Source organism: Canis lupus, chromosome 14, assembly GCF_011100685.1.
Source record: "Canis lupus familiaris isolate Mischka breed German Shepherd chromosome 14, alternate assembly UU_Cfam_GSD_1.0, whole genome shotgun sequence".
In the NCBI taxonomy this organism is placed as follows: domain Eukaryota; kingdom Metazoa; phylum Chordata; class Mammalia; order Carnivora; family Canidae; genus Canis; species Canis lupus.
Genome location: NC_049235.1, coordinates 49,228,234 through 49,242,990, shown reverse-complemented (window position 1 = coordinate 49,242,990; position 14,757 = coordinate 49,228,234). Strand labels below are relative to the sequence as shown.

The following is a 14,757-nucleotide window of genomic DNA, read 5'->3' as shown; positions in this document are numbered from 1 at the left end:
TGGTTAGAATAGATTACAAAAGCAGGAAACATACAATGGAAGATATCCAAATAAAGGGCTCATTTTGTGGCAATAGGATGGGTCTCTGAGACTGACTAGATACCAGATTATACTAAGTCCCTTCACAGCAGTTTCTGTTTGACATCATTGAGCTGAAAGTTGCCACACAGTCCACAGCAGACTGTCAAAGTGATGAAAAAGAAGTCAAAGCTACTAGCATCTATGTTCCAGAAGATAAAGACATTGTGGAATTCACCTACCATCGATTCCCCTGCAGACTGAAGGCAATAGGGTAATGGTTGGTGTATCCAGTCTTTTTCCCATGATACTATGGACTTCAACACAGGCTCTATGAACAATTATATCTGCAAAACTTACCTGTCATGGCTAATATTAAACAAAACAGAAACATCAATGAAATCTGAGAGTAAAGTCAGAAAAGATGATAAATGATTTTCTAAAACTTATCTTCCTTTTCCAATTGCCCAGAGAGGATAACTTAAAGTGGTGTTTTCAGGCAGGGGCACTTTGAGAATCACTGCGTTGGGGTTGATTTCTGCTCTAACGCTGAACACAGAAAAGAGTTCTCAGTGACAAATTACTGTCTGGATAGAGTTAAACTGACCAAGTAGAGGAGTTTTTTTCAGGCGATCTCATGTAGTTGTGACCAGGGGAATGGGAGGTGGTTTGTCTAACCTCTTTAAGTTGATGGACTTTCCATGAAAGATTTCTAGGTTAAAGTGTGTTTCATAGATGACCTGCAATCCTTATTTAAAATGCTGATACCCCTCAAAAAAAAAATAAATAAAATGCTGATACCTGGGGCCCATCAAAGTTCTGAATCATATTCGTGTGGGATGAGAGCTAAAAAAAAATCTTCATTTTAATTAAAAAAAAAAAAAAAACCCAGGGTGATTCTGAAATAAAGGTTATTAAACACTGGCTTAATGTCATCTTCAAGGGAAAAAAATCTAGTTGGTGCCCATAAATGCTTTTGAATATTGAAAAAAAAATCACCTGATACCTCAGGGTTCCTTTCTAGTAGTAAAGGTGCTAAGGTTTCAAGCCGAGATTTCCATTACAGACCTAAGGAGACAAGAGTACTCCTGTGCTGTTAATTAACAACCAACACCTATGATCTCGCCATCAATGAAAGGCTCTTAAGTAGCTCTCACTTGATCTCCCAGCACTAATAACTTAATTGGAAACATAAAAGACCATGCTAATGGAACATTAGGAAAAAGTCTAATTCAAGCACTGCTCACTAAGTAGAGCTGCTAAATTGCTTGATGTTCCCCTAATCTTGACCGTAGTTCTCATTTTGGGTATCCACCCAGTTCATGTGGCTGTTGGCAGATGTCTGTGATATCCAAAGAGTCCTTTAACTCAGATCATTACAAATGTTCAAAGAATTTCTGATGAAGAGGAGATTTTATGCGGGGAGAACACTCACTAAATTTGTACTTTATATTAATTACTACATATTAAAATTGAAGTTTGGCAGAAGCCAAATAATATAATAGGTTTTGTATTCCATAGGAGGCACTAGACCATATACAAAATTCAAAAAGGAGGTTTTTGGAAACTATTCACATGTGGTTTAACCATGAGTTCACCAGAAGAATTTAAGATTTACATATTTAAAGAGAATTTGGAAGGAGATTTCTCTGGGGAGAGCTGTGCCACCAGTCCCACATGTTGGCAGGAGTACTGAGAATCTAATGAGCGATTGTCAAGACTACTGGGAGAATTTTACAGGTGTCACACCCAGTTTAGAGACACAATGCACAAGCATCTACCTTACACTTAGAAGATCTAGGGGTGCATGAGAGGCATGGTCAGTTAAGCATCTGCCTTCGGCTCAGGTCATGATCTGGGGGTCCTGAAATCGAGCCCCATATCATTGGGCTCCCTGCTCAGTGAGGAGCCTGCTATTCCCTCTCATTCTGTTCCTCCCCCCAGCTTGTGTGCTCTCTCTCTCAAATAAATAAATAAAATATTTTTTAAAAAGCTAAAGGGTGAGACAGAAGGTAGCTTGCTGTTTTGACAATGAATTAAAAGAGTTGGCCCTAGCTTATAAATCCAGATTCAGTCATAGACCAGATGAGGGAACACACACAATAGACCTAGTGTGGGGTCATCTCCAGTCCCACCCAAAAAGAAGCACATGGTAGTTGACAGTGACAGAGAGTGTGAAGGTATCAAGAAATTTTAAAGGGCTGAGAAAGCAGTGAACGACTGTCCAAAACAGAGATGCACTTGGCACAACTTACATAAGATTTCCCGAATGAACGTAATCGGGCTAGGGAACAGTTTCTAAAGTAAAAGGAAAGAACCCACTTTAACTTCCTAATAATCCCAGAGAGCATGGTACCAGCTAATAAGAACTCTTCCACCTTCATTCTTCTCCTGCCTTCCTATACCCGGACTGCAAGGTGGTCACAAATACAGTTAGCTAGATCAGGGGAAGGAAAAGGAGATGAAAAATGGAAGTGCTAGGGAACCAACTGACCACATCTTTTCCCAACTGTAGGCTTCCACCCCGCAGCTGGATCAAGTTAGAAATAGGGAGAAATCTCAAATTTAAGTTTAGAATTTTGATTAGTACACGGGAATGGACATTTTAATATTAACTAGGTACTGTGTCTGAACTTAAGGCCACCATTAGTAGAAGAACCACAGACCTGGCCCTTGTTTTCAACAGAGACAAAAGAAGAACTGGCCCTATAAGACAGATTTGGGGAAAAAAAAACAAAAACAAAAACAGCAAAAGATGAAAATAAAATTGTTCTAAAATTATATCTCAAGATTCATTTTGGTTCAATATAATGATTCCTTTTACTCAATGCTTAATTCATTAAATCCACATAACTAAAAAGCAAAACTTGGAAGATCGATTTTTGTAGATATTTAGTTATTAACTGTAAAGTTGATTAATTAAATTCCTTTAAACAATTTAAATGGCATTTAGCAATTCATTGTGACTGATTATTTTGAATACTTTAATTATCCTAAAAAGCAAATAAAACATAAACAAACACAGTCAATGATACTCTAACTTTTTAATACCTTAGAATCACACTGGTACCAAAAGAACTAATACCATGAATGAAACTTAAACTCATACTTTTACATTTCTTCACAGGGTTCTAATTTGTATACCTTCCTAAGCTTTCTGTACCAATGTTTACAACCTTTCCAGAAATTAATTTTTTTTTCCAGATCTAAATGAAAAACAGTGCCTACTTAGAATACTAGAACCCAGGTTGTTGGCTGTTTCACTTATGTTTGTGGTTATGGAACTTGGTAGCATGGTCCAAGGTAAAGCAAACTTAAGCCTCTGCAATAGACCAACTGCCGTTTTATTATTTTTTTTAATTTTTATTTATTTGTGATAGTCACAGAGAGAGAGAGAGAGAGGCAGAGACACAGGCAGAGGGAGAAGCAGGCTCCATGCACCAGGAGCCCGACGTGGGATTCGATCCCGGGTCTCCAGGATCACACCCTGGGCCAAAGGCAGGCGCCAAACCGCTGTGCCACCCAGGGATCCCCAACTGCCGTTTTATATAAAACTTTCACTCATAGGGCACCTGGATGGCTCACTCTATTAAGTGTCCAACGGGGCCCAGGTCCTGATCTCAGGATTGTGAGATCAAGCCCTACATCAGGCTCCGCACTGGGGATGGAGCCTGCTTAAGATTCTCTCTCTGTCCCTATACCTGAGAGCTCCCTTTCTCTCTCTCTAAACAAACAAACAAACAAACAAACACAAACAAAAAACCCAAACCAAAAAACCAAAAATCTTTCACTCATTATATCCTGAGATCCATGTATCCCTGTCTTTAAAGTAAATTTTAATTTTTGAAAACTTATCTTTCTTTACTCACAGCTGGAGGTCCTTATGCCAGTGCCTTGGCATTATGATACATTGACCTGGTTTGTTTCAATTATGAAAATATGTGTATTCCTTATTAGTATTTCATTAAAATTCATAAGAGTTTATTCATAATGAGCAGAGGCTTCATCTCCTAGGAGATGAGGGATTAAATCTCTATGCTTTCCCCTCTCAGAATGGTTGGGTCATTTATAATTTTGGAACATCCTGTTTTGTAATGGTCATTGTGTATGCCTGTATGCCATAGTTGTAATCAACTTTAATAACCTGGTGAGTCATTATTGTATAAGGCCGTTAATTCTGATAAGTCCTTTAGCATTTTGTATGCCCACCTCCTTTCTGGTCATTTCCATATTAAGACCAGATCTACCTCATTGTGTGGAAATCCTGTGTCATAATGATTCATTCATATATTTTAATTCCTCTTTCTTATACAGAAGAGTATATGTGCTAGACATATGGAAGCATATGCTAAACAAAGAGAATAAAATGTCATGTCATTACTCTCCTACTTATTTAAAGCAGTAAAGATATAAAGACCCTATTGGAATAACTCTTTTGTTGTATTAGAATTATTATTATCTTTGCTCACTTTGTGTTTTCTCTTTTGAGTATAACTGTGAATGCATGGCATTTTGCAGGCTTCGCTTGTTCCAATTTAACCATTAGCATTATTACTCTTATTATTATTTGCTGGCTCTTTTGTCATTGAAACGCTACCCCTGATGTTTCAAGAGGCAGCTCTGATTTCTGGTTAACAGATTGCTTTGGATCCATCTCCTTTTGTCTTTGTACTAAACTTAGAGGCAACTACCCTCCAGGGATCAGGATTTGTGTGCTACGGGTGAACATGAGGGTTGGTAATGAATTAGAGTAGTGCCCCTGCTGTTGCGCCATTTATGATAATGATAGAGCTGGAAAATAAGTCTTTTAAGGACGTGAATTCACACTGATTTTTCCAATGTAACATCTACTGAACCCAACTTTTCTTGTAGACTTGCTTTTATGCTTATAATAAATATGTAATAAATGGAGAAAATGCATTACTTTCACAGTTGGTATCAGAATTCTTCCTCAGGAGAAATCAACCTCCGTTGGGAAAAATGTTTTGATTCTTTAGAGTAGAAGGTGAGCGCTTCTCTCTTCCCAATTCCCACCATCCAGGTCTAAGAAAAAGCTGATCCCCAAATTTCGATGAAGAGTGTGGCTCTTTGAGGGCCGCCAGGAAGAAGGGATTTGAATACAGCAGATAAAAGGAGAGGAAAGCAAAGTATGATGGTGTTATTGCCTCTCACAATGATGCACCAAATCACAGCAAATCACAAACAAACACTAAATTCTTGGTATGTGCATATGGCAGTGTGTGCAGGGGCTGTTCATGAAACCCGAAACAAGGGCTGAGTGCTGGGTCTGTTTGAGGAATTGTGAGACAGACATTATATGCAAGGGTGAAGAAACACAAAGACTGAGAGACCCGTGAATGTAAGTTCTCTATAAATTTGCCAAAAATTGGGAAAACCCCTTGAGGCTTCTATAGACTAGAAGTGGTGAGTTTGGCACCAGTATCATCTAGGTACTGAAAAGTAAGAAAGCCCTCTGTCTTTAAAATAGAACACTATTTGACATATTTAACAAATTAAAACACAGAACACCCAGTTAAACGTGAATTTCAGATACATTTTTTAAAAATGTTTTTTAGTGTCGGTATGTCCTGTGCACTATTGGGGGCATATTTATGCTAGTAGGAACTCTAACAAGATTAGAAATTGAACCCACTTAATTCAATGAAATAAAAATTATAAACAATCTATCAAATGTGATATATATATCCCCAAAACTACACATATTACTAAGGGTAATTATAGCATCTGTATCTCTATCACTATAAATACATAAAACCCTTAGTTGTGATAAATAGAAAAAAGCTCCACCCCATTCACTGTTGTGTTTATTTCTGTTTTGGTCACCCTGGTTTTGCATCGTCTCTTCATCCTTGGCTTTCCATGGGCCCTGTGCCAATCTGTAAGCACTCATGGTTTTTTTAAACCTGCTTTCCAAAAATTTCACAATATCTGTGTGTGATTGCTGAAGAGTCAAGCAGAAGGTCTACAAATTATTTCTTGAGCTCCAGGTAACTCTTCAACGCACCACCAAACATATCTTGATCTCAAACACTCAAAGATATCCATGTAAGTTTTATAAAATGATGGTTACAATGTCACCCCAAAATGGTCCTTTTCACATCTCCACACTGCATCTAGCTCATCAGAGCCTTTTCAGCCTCATATGCCTTGCAATGATGCTTTGAGGGAAAGTAGGAAGCTCCCTTCGGGAGGGCTAAAAACAGAATTTGGTAGGTTGAGGAAAATGTCTGGCTCATCCTGCAGGAATCCTACAACGTGCTGGGAGACATGGAGCCTTACCTGCATTTCCCTGGCATTTTTTTCCCCTCTGCTGATTTCACAGTAGCTTCGCTCTTCTTTTCTGTACCCCCAGTGTCCTGCCTTCTCAAGGATTTTTATATCCTGGGACTTTTTGCATGCAGTGATGTGAAGGGAATTCTCAACTTGGTTCTGTCGTATGATGAATCACAGACACAAAATTAAGAATCCATGAGGGATACATATTGTGAGTGAAAGATGCTTATCTAAGGATCTTCAGCAAGAAACCAGTGGTTTATGCAAAATCCTTTCCAAATGAAACACAGAAAGAATTTTTCAAAGTTACTAAAAACCTTACAACCCTGATTGTGTAGCAGTGAAATGTATCTGGGAAAAGTTAAAAAAAAACAGCACTCTCCTAGTCCTGCAGAGAGAAGAGCGGACTATAAACCCTGCCCGGCTGTGATAAGGGACTCACAATGACCCCAAGCCTTCTCAGGGATAAGATAAAAAAGGGATACAAGGTTTGGTTGGCTCACCAAGAAGTGGGAAACCCTCTTCAAGCTTCTTTTTATCTGTACAGAAGAGATGGAACTAAATCAGTGATCTGCAAGCTGTGCACCAAGCTTACCTGGTATTTGAGTGGAGACACAGAGATGGAGGAGGAGAGGTGCAGGGTCACATTCCTAAACTGGAGCAGTTCTCATTTTTTTTACATATTGGAATTCGCAGAAAATTTCCATCGAAATAGAGGTTGAGCATCTGTGTTTCCCAAGGCTGCCATAATGAACATAAACGTAATGGCTTAAACCAAGAGGAAATTATTCTCTTGGTTCTCGAGGCCTGAAGCACGAAGTCAGGGTGTCAGGAGGGCAGTACTCCTTCCAGAAGCTCTTGGAGAGATTCTGTTCCTTGGCTCTTTCAGCTTCTGGTGGCTCCTGGCTTTTCCTGGCTGGTGGCTTCTCAGTCCAGTCTCTGCCTCAACCTTTACATGGCCTTCTCCTCTTCCTGCATCTTCAGCCCTTCTCTTCTCTTCTCTTCTCTTCTCTTCTCTTCTCTTCTCTTCTCTTCTCTTCTCTTCTCTTCTCTTCTCTTCTCTTCTCTTCTCTTTCTCTTCTCTTCTCTTCTCTTCTCAAAATACCCGTCTTGGATTTCAGGTCCACACTAGTCTGGGGTGAACCTGTCTGGAGATCTTAAATTAATTTCACCTGCAATGATGATTTTTCCAGATAAGGCCACATTCACATGTTCCGAATGGACACGTCTTTCGGGAGGCAGACATCCAACTCAATGTTGGCTCTTTTTATCTACATTTTTCAAACATAGACTAGCACATGCCTGTGGCAATAAATAAAACACACAGAGACGTGCAGACAAAAAGCTCCTTATCTGCTTCCTTCCAAAGTCACCTTTCCAACATTTCTCTCCAACTCATCCATATTTACTGCCCCTTCTCCCAATCAGGCTGATGACTCATGTTAACAACCCTGTGTCTGTAGTTCCTGGCTTTATGTCAGTCTCATGGAATTTCACCTGCACACACACACGCACACACACACACACACATATGTGTACACACGTACATTTACATCAATGGGGAGTTTAGGATCAATGATAAACTTCATATCAGATCATGCACACACCTCTGTGTCTTGCTTTTCTCACTTAAAAATGCCTTGAGTACAACTGGTATAGTTCTCATTTTGAGTATGTGTAGTGGATTCATCATAGCAAAATATTCCACATTGTGGACGAACCGATACTTATTTAAAGCCTTCCCCTGTTTATGGACATTTAGTATATTTCCAACTTTCAGTAGTTTTGCCCATCTGAGAAATTCTGTAATGCATAACTTTGTGCAAACAGTTTTATAAGCTGATGATTTTACTACTACTGTTGACCCTTGAACAACACAGGTTCCACTTATATGCAGATTTTTTTACAACAGAATACTGTAAATGTATTTTCTCTTCCATATGATCTTAACGTTTTCTCTTCTCTAGCCCACTTATTGTAAGTATAGAGTATGTAATACACATAACATATAAAACATATGTTAATCAACTGTTATTGGTAAGATGTCCAGTCCACAGTACGTTATTAGTAATATTTTGGAGGAGTCAAAGTTACATGTAAACTTTTTTTTTTTTGAGAGAGAGAGACAGAGAGAGAGACAGAGAGAGAGACAGAGAGAGTGAGCTGAGCAAGAAGCCGGAAGTGGGGCTCCATCTCAGGACCCTAAGATCATGACCTTGAGCTGGAATCTAGAGTCAGACACCTAACCAACTGAGCCACTTGGGCACCTTGATTTTAAGGTTTTAAAAGTAATTTCATTCTATTCATTTTTTATTCAGGATATCCTCTGAAATTTTGTCTAACATGCTTTCAGTTTCTGCTGAAATTGTAACCTTTTTCCCCTCCTTTAGTGTGTTAATTAAGTACATTATAATGAGATTTTGATATTGAACCACCTTTGAATTTCTATATAAATTCTAGGTGGCCTAATAAATCTTCTTTTGAAATGATGCCAGATGGAAATACCTTTGCCAGATTTGGGAATTAAGGTTGTACTGCCTTCAAAAACAATTTAAAGAACTTTTCATTTTTTTTTCTATTGTGTAAATAGACTAACATGAGAGATATCTGTTCTTTCAAGATTATTTAAAACTCATGAAAATATCTGGTCACGATGTCTGTTTTTAGTGTTGTAAAATACACATATACAATATAATACAAAATTTACAATCTTAACCATTTTATTCTATTTATTTTTTAAAGATTTTATTTATTTATTCATGAGAGACACACACACACAGAGAGAGAGAGAGAGAGAGAGGCAGAGACACAGGCAGAGGGAGAAGCAGGCTCCATGCAGGGAGCCCGATGTGGGACTCGATCCTGGGTCTCCAGGATCACCCCCTGGGCTGAAGGCAGCGCTAAACCACTGAGCCACCCAGGCTGCCCCCAATGTTAAACATTTTAAATGTGCATTAAGTACACCATTTTCGGGATCCCTGGGTGGCGCAGCGGTTTGGCGCCTGCCTTTGGCCCAGGGCGCGATCCTGGAGACCCAGGATCGAATCCCACAGTCGGGCTCCCGGTGCATGGAGCCTGCTTCTCCCTCTGCCTGTGTCTCTGCCTCTCTCTCTCTCTCTCTCTGTGACTATCATGAATAAATAAATAAAATCTTTAAAAAAAAAAAAGTACACCATTTTCAGTGGCACTAAGTACATTGACAATAGTGTGCAACCATCACACTGTCCATTTCTAGAAATTTGTCATTATCCCAAACAGAAGCCCTGAACCCATCAAACAATCACCCCACATTTCACGTTTCCTCCAGCCCCTGGTAACTTTTATTCTACTTTCTGTCTCTTTGTCTACTCTAGGTACCTCATGCTAGTGGAATCATGCAATACTTTTATGGCTGGCTTATTTAACTTAACACATTTTCAAGGTTCAACCACAATATAGCAAGTGTCAGAACTTATTTCATTTAGTTGATCCATCGATCTGTTGATGACACTTGGGTTCTTTCCACCTCCTGGCTATTTTGAATAATGCTGCTATGAACACTGTGTACACGTATCTATTTGGGTTCTTGCTTTCAATTCTTTGGGGCATATACCCGATAGTGGGATTGCTTGGATCATATGGCTTATGTTTAATTAATTTATAAAACACCATGCTGTTTTCCACAGTGCCTACATCATGTTACACTTCCACTAGCAAAGCACAGGCTTCATAACGCCTCTTTTATATGGGATCGCCTTTCTTATTGCTTTGGTCATAAGCATTCGATTTTAGTTCTGTACTTTGTTATCCATTTTGGTAATGTTCACTTTGCTGAGAAATCAATTTTTTCTTTTTGGATTTTCAAGAATGTCTCATTCTCTTTTGCTCTTACTGTACCACTTATCAAAAGGGTTTTAAGACTACATTTTCTCTTTTTCCTATGTTCTATGGGTTCTGATATTCATCTTTTTTTAGTGTTTTCGGAGAGTCTACTTTCAGTTTTCATGTGGTTTCAATCCATGAGCTAACCAGGAATGTATTCTTATTTTCTAAGTAGCTACTATTTTGGCATTAAAGAGAAAAAAGAGGGGGCACTTGGGTGGCTCAGTGGTTGAGCATCTGCCTTTGGTTCAGGTCGTGATCTCAGGGTCCTGGGATAGAGTCCCGTATTGGGCTTCCTTTTTTTTTTTTTTTTAAACCTTTTTTTTTTTTTTAATTTATTCATGATAGTCACAGAGAGAGAGAGAGAGAGAGGCAGAGACACAGGCAGAGGGAGAGGGAGAAGCAGGCTCCATGCACCGGGAGCCCGACGTGGGATTCGATCCCGGGTCTCCAGGATCGCGCCCTGGGCCAAAGGCAGGCGCCAAACCGCTGCGCCACCCAGGGATCCCCCGTATTGGGCTTCCTGAAGGGAGCCTGCTTCTACCTCTGCCTATGTCTCTGACTATCTCTATGTGTCTCTCATGAGTAAATAAATAAAATCTTTAAAAAAGAAAGGAAAAAAAGAGGATCATCATTTCATTATTTCTACTTTTTAAAAATATGGTCAAAGAGAGTAGTCTGTAAATATGCTTTTTAAAAAAGACTTATTTATCTATTTGAGAGAGAAAGAGAGACAGTGTGGGGAAGAGCAGAGGGAGAGGGAGAGAGAGAATCTTAAGCATACTCCCAGCTGAGCACCATCAAGCTCAATCTCATGACCCCAGGGTCATGGCATGAGCTGAAATCAAGAGTCAGACATTTAACTGACTGAGCCATCCAGAAGTCCCAAAATTTTGCTTTTAAAATTTCATTAAAATTTGCTTTGTGGTCAATTACATTATCCATTTTCTTAAAGTTTCCATGGACATAGAAAATAATTTATATTCTATATTCAAGGGATATGTTTCTGAATTATTATTTTTGTTTGTATCTCTCTACACAAGAAAATGTGTTGACATCATTGTTCAATTCTCCTATATATTATTCTAAAAGTGGGTATTAAGGTCTCTCATTATAATTGTAGTTCTGTAATTTATCCTTGCATATTGAATAGATACTGCTTTCTATATTTAGAATATTAAGAGATATTTGGGTACTTTTGTTTGGTGTTTCAGAATCTTCTTAAATTGTTCATTTAGTCATTTTTTTACTACAAAATGACCCTCTGTCTATCTTAATTAATACTTTTAACTCTACATACCTCTTTTCCTACTATTAACATTGTTCCTGCTACTGCCATGCCTGCCTGCTTTCTTTCTTTCTTTCTTTCTTTCTCTTCTTTCTTTCTTTCTTTCTTTCTTTCTTTCTTTCTTTCTTTCTTTCTTTCTTTCTTTCTTTCTTTCTTTCTTTTTCTTTCTTTCTTTTTCTTTTTTTTGCAATTTCCTAGCATCCCTTTAACTCACCTCTTTATTATAGTCCTTTCTCCAGGTTCTGTGACCTTGGTTCTCAGGTGTTCTGCTCACCCAGAGGGGAGACGGTCCTCACCAGCACTGTCCATCAAAATTATATCTTCGCTTGTGCTCGTATTTTCAAACCCCAGGGCATGCACATCTTTCTTCCTCTAACAAATGATAAACTCTGTTAGATATGAAAGTAGGTGACTGAGAATCGTGCCTCCTTTAGGCCACAGTATTTCCAAAATCCTCTCATCCTCCATTGCTTTACTCCTTGATAATTTTTCCTGTTGCTCTCTGCTCTTAAATTACCTTAAATATATAGAGGTGGAAGAAACTCTTTACAGACAGTTAGGAGACTTGTGTTTTTAATAAAATTCTGCCAATAATTGTGTGACCTTAAGCAAGTCACTCATGTCTCTAGAGTTATGTTCTCAGTTGTAAAATGTCCAAATTGATAAGGTAACCTTTAGGGTCCTTTCTAGCCCCACAATTCAGTTTCTACCATTCAAGAGTGGAAAAGTCAAGAAGGGAAGGGGAGAATGTGAAAGTAGTACAGGTGAAGTACCAAAGGGCAATTGTAAATTTGCAGGGCTAAGGACAAAGAATCTTTTTTTTAAATCTTACTTATATAACAAAATACTATATACAAAGCTTCTATAGCATAACTAACTTTTAAAATAATGAGTGTGAATTGGACTATATGTTTTAAGGCTAATTCTATGGTTCATTTAGATATCTATTAATGTAAATTGAATACCTTAAAATTTCATGTTGGTCTTCATAATTTTCTAATTTAACCCCTAAGTGATGAACAATCATGTATTGAAATGCACCTACATCTGAGAGAGGGAATTATTTTCTGTGTATTTATTTCAAGTCACAATACACTTCTTATCAACAATGCAGCTAAAATCAGAATCAAATTCCATAGTATAATAACCCTCATCTCCAAAGTTTAATGGCGAGAGCAGGTTAAATTGTGCAGCATAAGTTTTCACATCCATTCACAAAAATTGCAGCATTTCTCTTCTTTATCTGAAGGAAGGAGAGTGTGGCAGAGATAATCCCTTAGATCTCTGGTAAATCTTAACACTTAATTGACTGTCCCAAAGCCTCTCTACAGTCCAACAGTGAGAATTCTGGGAAACAAGTCACATTCTAATTCTTCACTCCAAAGTATATTGTTTCTTATATGGTCTGAATATTTGTTGAATCCAAAGTCAAAACTGAGATTTCGTTTCCCCTGAACATAAGTAAACCAGGCACAGGCCTCATTCTCAACACTGATTTTTCAAGTTTTATGATTCAATAGCTTTACTGAGTACTTATTAAGAGCATTAGTTGGCTTTTAACATGTGAGATAATAAAGCAGAATAAATATAAAAACCCAGACGATTTGATATCTATTCTTAGGAATTTACAACCCAATTCAGGAAATTTTTTTTTAAATGCTATACAAAATAAGGAAAATAGGTACAAGACAGACTCAGACAATCAAAATGTCATTTGGTCAGCTAAATAATGGCTACCCAAAGACATCCACAACCTAATCCCTTAAATCTGTGACTTTGTTACCTTACACGGTAACATGGATCTTGCAGATATGATTAAGAATCTTGAGATGGGAGATTTTCCTAGATTGTATGTGGAGGCATAGTCCCAACAGTCCTTCTAAAGGGGAGACAAGATGGTCAGAGACAGTAGTAGGAGATCTATGAAGGAAGCAAACAGTTGGAATGATGCACAGAAAGAATCACAAGCAGGTGGCCTCTACAAGCCGAAAGAGGCAAAGAAATGATTCTTCCCTCACAGCCTTCAGAAGGAATTAACCTTATCTTGACTTTAGCTCATCAAGACTGATTATAGACTTCTGACTTCCCGAACTGTAGAAGAATAAATTTGTATTGTTGTGGCCACTAAGTGTGTGGTAATTTGTCACAGCAGCAATAGCCAGAGTATGATTTGAAGAGATAAAGGTAGAAGCTCATACCAAATTAAATAATGAAATAAAGCATAGTAGAAATAAATTATTGACAATTTTAACACTTTGTTAGATGAGAACATCTCCTGGTCTTCATTTCTGTGAGGAAGACTCTTATCTAACACCTCCCTTCTCTCTCCTGACCCTTTGTTCACTTAGATACTGATAATATAGAATCATGGCTCTGGTGAATTTGGAAAGAATATCTGTGCATGCTCAGCCAAGTTCTGCTTGGGAAAAAAGCTCCTTATAAGGATGAGCATGTTCCTCACTTCTTCCTTTTTCCACGGGCAGGCTGGCAGGCTGGCTCAGGTGGTACAAGTAAGGTGAGTCTGCCAAATGTGGGACATTACATACACTTAGCAAGCCAATGTGTCTGTCAAACTAAACTGTATTCTCCAACCTTTCTCTATCATTAATAAGGAGGTGTTTCTCGGGGTCTTTATTTTTTCTAAAATTTTCAAAATATTCAGAACCTGGGTGGGAAAGAGAAGTGCAATTTTTTTTTTTTTTTTTTTTTTTTTAGGGAGGAGGGATGGGTCTCAAAGTCTCAAATGTTAATATCTATACCACATACCGTGCACCAGGTGCTGTAGAAAGCATTTTGCATATGATATGTCATTTCATTCTCACAAAGACTTTATGAGACCAGTACTAACATAACTGCATTTTATAGCTAATAAAACTAAAGCACAGAGAGGTTAAGTAATTTGCCCAAGGTCTCACAACTTGGAAATGACAAAGTTGTAATTCACACCCAGGTCTTTCTTACTTCAAAGCCAGAGGCTTCTGAACACTCTGCATATTGACCTTCATCCTGGAGGGTATGAGGTTGAAAGTGAATATTAATGATAACTCCGAAGAAAAGCTCGTCTTCTTGGTATAAATCTTGGTTTGACTCCTTTCTAAGAAAGTTGCTAGATATATAGCTCAAAATAAAGAAAGAGACAGAGACACTGTAAATCACAGCAGTCTTGTTCTGTATACTCAAATGCAATTAATTGTCTGGGTCACTTATAACTTGAACACAGCTTAGATTTGATAATAAAAACAAAACTTCTTCAAAAAGATTTCACCATTTAAACTAAGACCACCCAGGGAGCCTTT

The 14,757-nt window shown here is 38.2% G+C and overlaps 1 long non-coding RNA gene across 1 annotated transcript in view; it reads right to left on the bottom strand.

The window, feature by feature from the left end:
• The window catches only part of LOC111098830, a 114,150-nt gene that overhangs the window by 58,181 nt on the left and 41,212 nt on the right, over positions 1-14,757 (bottom strand). The window contains exon 3 of the long non-coding RNA XR_005369708.1: positions 11,676-11,833. This is a non-coding gene — a long non-coding RNA (uncharacterized LOC111098830). The remainder of the gene's footprint in view (positions 1-11,675; positions 11,834-14,757) is intronic.